This window comes from Carcharodon carcharias, chromosome 1, assembly GCF_017639515.1.
Source record: "Carcharodon carcharias isolate sCarCar2 chromosome 1, sCarCar2.pri, whole genome shotgun sequence".
Taxonomy (NCBI): Eukaryota; Metazoa; Chordata; class Chondrichthyes; order Lamniformes; family Lamnidae; genus Carcharodon; species Carcharodon carcharias.
Window position 1 is genome coordinate 242,362,488 of NC_054467.1, and position 7,618 is coordinate 242,370,105.

Genomic DNA, 7,618 nt, shown 5'->3' on the forward strand with positions numbered 1-7,618 from the left:
GGGGCTTGTCCTATGCTGAGAAGCTGAGTAAATTGTGTCTATTTTCTCTGGAGTTTAGAAGAATGAGAGGTGATCTCATTGAAACATACAAGATTCTGAAGGGGCTTGATAGGGTAGGCACTGAGAGCTTGTTTCCACTGGGAAGGGAATCTGAAACATGGGGGCACAGTCTCAGGTTAAGGGGCCGATCACTTAGGGCTGAGATAAGGAGAAATCACTTCACTCGGAGGATTGTGAATTTTTGGAATTTGCCTGCCTCGGAGGGTTGTGGATGCAAAAAGGTAGCTGCAGCAGATTCTGACTGTGCTACCTCCAAAAAGGGTAGGAGCAAACCCTTGCAACATCTGGCACTTCCGGTGCTGTGGTTAAGAAAGGCAACCTTCACTCTTCACCGTGGCGCTGCGCTTAATTCCTAGACCTTCACTGATTGTCGAAAAGCACAAGTTGACAAACGCATTGGGGTTTTGCTCGAAGTAGTGCTTTATAATTAGACTTGTTGTGTGTACTTGTTATTCCTTTGAGTAGTTAAGGCACGCACTTCAGAATATAAACCACTGTAACAAATTTTGAGCTGGTTCATTTCTGGTTACTAACTTTATTGTTTGATATAATTTCGCCAAAAAAGCTCCTTGATGCAGAACTGAGCTACATTATTTAGGAAGGTCCCAGTTTTGACCCTTGATCTTTTGATCTGCCTATGGCCCAATTGAGGCCCTTAAATAGGCACTTACTGCCCATTTAGGGGCATTATCTCACCGCTGTTTTGATTTAATGGGCAACAGGTGAGGCCTGTGCCCAACATGCATACTGGCACGTTTAACCCTGCGGGTGCTGGAGTGTGAAAGAAGAGTACCTCCTTGCCAGGCCCTCTGTGCCAATTAGAGACCTCCAACAATTTTGCCTCCCTCCTTGCACCCTCCCTGTCCCCCCCGAACCCCCACCCTTGCTGGGGCCTGCCAACCCGACCCTGGTGAGACCACAGACTTAACTGGGTTGGGGGCATTGATGGTTTCTCTTCCTCCCAGGCCTTCTGCAATATCAGTAGTGGCCACCGATCCTAGTGTGGCACAGAGTTGCTCACCTCCGATTAACCGCCAGCTCCATGAAGTGGTAATTCAGCCATCCCCCTAATACAAGTTATAATGTCATTGCCCAAAAAATAAAGGCGGGGTGAGCTGGCCAAGTAGAGGCAGGCTCAGCCCTAAAATTTACGATGGAGTGTTGTGAGCCCACAGGCTCATTAGGACACAGAAGGAGGCCATTCAGCCCATTGAGTCCATGCTAGTTCTCTGCAGTGCAATCCAGTCAATGCCATTTCCCCTACTCTATGCCCGTGGCCCTGCAAGTTTATTACCCTCAAGTGCCACATGTGACCAAGGTTTGGCCAAAGAGGTAGGTTTTAATTCGTGGAAAGTTTAGTTTGTATATTGAAGACTAAGATTGGAAAATTTTGGGGCACAAAGGGAATCAAGGGAAATGGGGATAGGGCAGGAAGCCGAATTGGGATAGAGGATCAGCTGTGATCTTTTGGAATGGCCATGCTGGCTTGAGGGGTGTTATGGTATATGTCTATTCCTTTTTTTATGTTCTTCGTTCTTCATAGATTTCTTAAAAGAGGAGAGAGAGATTGGGGAGGCAGAATGGTTTAGGGAGGCAATCCTAGAGCCTAGGATCTAGTCAGCTGAAGAAAAATGATGGGGCGATGAAAATTGGGGAAAAGAAGCCATTGAGTGTTTGTCCGGTGTTAGCACTGACAGTAACTTCTAGACTCAAAGGCCTCTTCATGAGGCAGAGCTGATTTATTAACATTTTAATTGAAAGCTAGAGAGATAAAGAAGAAACCTGACCCCTTTGTCTCCTAAGTGTGAGACTGTAAAGCAGACACTGACATGTGCAACAGGCACTGTGACAATTCCGTCATTTTTTAATGACATTCATGTTCCTGTAATTAAAATTGTGATTAAAATTGGAACAAACTGGCAATTTATGTGTTATTAATAATGTAATACCACTTAAAGTATAGAGTTCTATAATTGCAAATGATGTATTCCATTTATTAATATCAGCAACAGTTAGCAAGTGTATTCAAATGATGGTAACAGAGAGAGACGGCAAGCTCATATGCCAAGGGGCAGAAGGCAATTGTTAGGAAGTTAAGGAGAAGAAGAGGAAGATTACTCATATACCCCTAGTAAAAAGGTAATAGAGTTGTTGGATAAAATAACAGAACTGAACAAGTTTCATAGAATCATAGAATGATACAGCACAGAAGGAGGCCATTCGGCCCATCATTCCTGTTGGGACCTATGGTTGAGCTCTCCAATTCATCCACTCTTCTCTTTCTTTTCCATGGCACAGTACTTCTCTCCTTCAAGGATTTATTCAATTCTCACTTGAATATTACACTTGAATCTGCTTCCATTACCTTTTCAAGCAGCGCATTCCAGATCACTGAAACTCACTGCGTTATAAAAAAGTTTCCTCTTGTTGCACTTGACTTTGCCACACTTGTCCTTTGGTTACTGACCTTTTATTTCGCTGGATACTGTTTCTCTTTATTTACAATTTCTGTTTATTTGTTCTCTCAAAATTACTCATGATTTTGAACACCTCTGTCAAACTTAAAGTGCAGTGCCCAGAATTGAGCATCATACCCCCAGCTGAAGCCTAATCAGCATTTTATAAAGGTTTAGCACAGCTTCCTCGCTTTTGTACTCTAATCCTTCATTAGTTAAGCCAAGGATTCCATATGCCTTTTTAACATGCGTCTCAACTTGTCCTGCCACCTTCAATTATTTGTGTACATATACTCCAGGTCTCTCTCTTTATGCACCATCTTTGCAATTGTACTGTTTAGTTCATATTGTATATGCACAATGCTCCTGGGAAAATGAATCACTTCACCCCCTTCTCTGTATCAAATTTCAACTGCCGTGAGTCTGTCAATTTTACCAGTCTGCCTAAGTCCTCCTGAAGTGTGTTACTATGGGCCTTTTTGTTTACTTCATTTCCGAATTTCGTACTACCTGCATTCTTTGAAATCAAACACTATATTTCCCAAGTCCAGGGCATTAATATGTATCAAAAAATGCAGTGGTCTTAATACTGGTTTCTGGGGGATACCACTGTATACCTCTGTCTAATCTGAGAAAAAACTATTCACTCCTGCTTTCTATCTCTTACCCAATTTTGCGCACTTGCACCATATTTCGCTCGGCGGGTGCCCGTGGGTGCCAGAGCAGTGCCTGCCATTAATTAAGTGACCACTTAAGGCCCTTAAGAGCCCAAATGAAGGTAATTTTCCATTGCCCATGTGATTCCCGGCTCACTGCACAGGAAAAATGGGCAGGCAGCCAGCTGACATTGTCACAAACCTCACCCAAGGGAGGGATAAAAAGGGTCATCAGCATTGCCAATGTGAGAAGTGAGGAGTCATAGAGTCATAGAGGTCTTCAGCACCGAAAAAGGCCCTTAGGCCCATTGAGTCTGCGCTGGTCAATCAAGCACCTAACAATTCTAGCCCCATTTTCCAGCACTATGTGCATATCCTTGTATGCCATGGCATCGCAAGTGCACATCTAAATACTTCTTAAATGTTATGAGGGTTTCTGCCTCTACCACACTTTCAGGCAATGAGTTCCGGATTCCCACGACCTTCTCTGCTCCAAGGAAAATAACCCCAGTCTATCCAATCTCAACTCATAACTAAAACTCTCCAGCCCAGGCAACATCCTGGTAAATCGCCTCTTCACTCTCTCTAGTGCAATCACATCCATCCTATAATGCGGATTCCAGAACTGCACGTAATACTCTAGCTGTAGCCTAACCAGCGTTTTATACAGTTCCAGCATAACTTCCGTGCTCTTATATTCTATGCCTCGGCTAATAAAGACAAGTATCCCATATGCCTTCTTAACCACCTTATCTACCTGTCCCGCTACCTTAAGGGATCAGTGGACATGCACACCAGGGTCCCTCTGATTCTCGGTGCTTCCCAGGGTCCTACCATTCATCGTGTATTCAAGTGCCTTGTTTGTCCTGCCCAAGTGCATCACCTCACACTTATTCAGATTAAATTCCATTTGCCACTGATCAGCCCATCTGACCAGCCCGTCGATATCCCCCTGTAATCTGAGGCTATCCTCCTCACTATTTACCACCCCACCAATTTTTGTGTCATCCGCGAACTTACTGATCAAGCCTCCTACATTAAAGTCTAAATAGTTTATATATATCACAAACAGCAAGGGACCCAACACTAATCCCTGTGGAACCCCACTTGTCACAGGCATCCAGTCACAAAAACACTCCTCGACCATCACACTCTGCTTCCTGCCACTCAGCCAATTCTGGATCTAATTTGCCAAATTGCCTTGGATCCCAGGGGCTCTTACCTTCATTGTCAGTCTCCCATGTGAGGTCTTATCAAAAGCCTTGCTGAAGTCCAAGTAAACTATGTCAAATGCATTGGTCTCATCTACACACCGGGTCACCTCTTCAAAAAATTCAATCAAATTGGTCAGACATGACCTACCCTTAACAAAACTATGCTGACTGTCCTTGATTAATCCCTGCCTCTCCAAGTGTAGATTAATTCTGTCCCTCAGAATTGCTTCCATTAGTTTCCCCACCACTGAGGTTAGGCTGACTGGCCTGTAGTTCCCTGGTTTATCCCTTCCTCATTTCTTGAATAATTGTACTACATTGGCTGTCCTCCAGTCCTCTGGCACCTCTCCTGTGGTCAGAGAGATATTGAAAATTATTGCCAGCGCCCTTGCTATCTCCTCCCTTGCCTCACTCAACAGCCTGGGATACATTTCATCCGGGCCTGGAGATTTATTTACTTTTAAGCCTGTCAGAACCTCCTCCCTTTCTAATGCTAACTTCTTTAATTATATCACAGTTTTGGAGATAGTTTGCAGTTGGTTGCTTATTGGTACTTGGCAGCTTCATCCCTGTTCAGGCTTCATTCTTAGCATTTCCAGGCTTCATTTCCGGACTCATTGCTGTCTGTAAGACCCCCTGAGGATTCAGACCATGTGGACCCTTCCAGATATCAGATAGCATTCCCTTATCCTGGTAATGGGGATTGTGGTATCTGTTGGAGACACCTCCTCTGAGGAGGAAGAGAGGGAGAGGAGGCCATGTGTCCCTGTGCAGCTTCCAAGAGAGGGACCTGTGGGAGGAGAGGTGTAGGCACAAGGTTCGCAGGACCAGAAGGTAGTCCAAGGCGGAAGGGGGCCACAGAAGACATCACTCTCCAGGTGCCAGGCTTTACAGGCTGCGATGCAGCTACCTCAATATGTCAAAGGTGCAGTGCTGAAGGAGGCTCCGCCTCTCAAGGAGAGCGTGACCTCCATTTGCCAGATGATCGGCCCTGAGATCAGCTCAAATTGTATGGGTGGATAGCTCTGAAGGTCACAGTAGTCCTCAACTTCTACGCTTCCGGCTCTTTCCGGGGTCACTGGGGGATCTGTGTGGAGATTCCCAATCAGCTGTCCACAGTTGCATCAAGCTGGTGACAGAAGCTCTGTTCAGGCGAGTACTGACCTTTATTCTTTAGTGTACGGATGAGGCCAGACAGGCTGAATGAATCAGAGGCTTCGTGGCCATTGCTGGCTTCCCCCGTGTCCAAGATGCAATAGACTGTACACATGTGGCCATCAAAGTGCCCAGCGGGTGAGCCCGGTGCCTTCGTCAACAGGAAGGGCTTCCACTCCATGAACGTGCAGATAGTGTGTGACCACAGGATGCAAATTCTGCAAGTCTGTGCCAGGTACACAGGCAGCTCCCCATGATGCTTACATCCTCAGACACTCCCAGGTGCCGAGGGTCTTCAGTGCTCCAGCCCGGCTGGATGGATGGCTGCTGGGTAACAAGGGCTAGCTGTTGAAGAGGTGGCTCATGACGCCTCTCCACCACCCAAGAACAAAGGCAGAGCAGCGGTACAATACAAGTCATACTCCACAAGGGCGGTGGTAAAGAGGACCATAGGTCTTCTCAAGATGCATTTTTGATACCTGGACCATTCAGGGGGAGAACTACAATGCCCCCCAGAGCAGGTGTTACTGATAGTGGTTGCATGCTGCACTCTCCACAATCTGGCACTGGCAAGGGGGAGGGTCTACTGGAGGAAGAGGATCTTGACACAGCTGCACAAGCAACAGTAGTGAGTCCAAAGAGGACCATGGTGGGGAGAGCACTGAGGGCGTGGAACCAGACCTCAGTAACCTCCAGGAAGGCAGGAACACCATGGACGCCTTGATCCAACGCTCCTTCAGCTAGGCACCAAAATTCAACTTCAAACGCATGCCAGGGCTGCAGCTTCCATCCCGGATGCCTGAAAAGACCCTTTCATTTGAACACAAAGAGCACTCAGCGCCTCTGCAATAAAGTTCAGAGTAACCGACGTCCAGCATTACATATAAGCGTACCCCACACCAGTGAAATAAAAAGGTAAAGCACATTCAGTCAATGATGACAAAAAACACAATTTATGTCATTCTGACAGTTCAAAAATCTCAACAACAACGTTGCTGGCATTCAACATCAGACCTATATACATAAAGTAAACAAAAATGAACATAAAAATCACCAGTGACATGTCCCTCTTGTGATCATTGCACCTTTAACTTGTATTTGCGAGTGCTACGGCACCAGCATTGGAGACAGGCTGCTGACCCTGCTGTCTTGTTGGCCTTGATGACCTAGGTGGTCATCCTCTGGCCAGTGGAGCCTGTGCTGCCCTGCCTGGGAGGGAGCGGCCAGTACCATGGCTGGCATCTCCCCAGTCACCACAGCCTCATCAGATGCCACGATCACTGGCTGAGGGGCGGAGAAGCTGCTGCCATCATCCAGAGCGCCCTGAGAGGAGCCTGCAGAGACGACAAGCAGCTCATGCGCCAATGCCAGGTCGGTCTGGATCTCCCTGCTCACCATTGATGGACGGGCACCGAGCTGGGATATTGGGTGCCTCATCCATTTCCCACACTGACGATGACCACCTGAGGTCAGTGCCTGTGTGAGGGCTTGTAGATCCAAGCACAACCCCAGGAACCCTTGATTCCATCCTTGGAGCTGCCTCTCCATGAGAGTCACTGCTCTCTCTATGGAGGAGGCAGTGAGCTCAACCATGACAGTCAATGCAGTGCTGATGGTCCGCATGGACTCCTCCATGACAGAGATCATGGCATGCATACCCTCATGGATCTCCGCCAGATCCTCCTGCACATCTCGCTGGACACCCAGCATCTACCGCTTAATGGGTTACCCCAGAGGCCTGTCAACAGCCTTCGTCTGGGCGTCGTCCTGGTTCCCAGAAGTCCTTCGACTGCCGGCACCCTGGGCACTCTCTGCCTCCGCCTACACCTCAGGCAGTTGTGAAGTACCCTCACCAACGTGCACTGAGATACTAGCTGCCACTCTAATTTCCATCGAGGTGTTAGTTTCTGTGGTGTTGCCTGCTTCAGAGAACGGGTGTGACACCAGTGCAAAAGACACCCAGCGGTCATCCAGTGTCAGGGATGGTCGCTTGGGGTCTGGAGAGCGAAAGCCTGCTGGGGAACCTAAAAGGGAGAACAGGGACATGTCATTAGTTAAAGTCATCACATTGTCACTG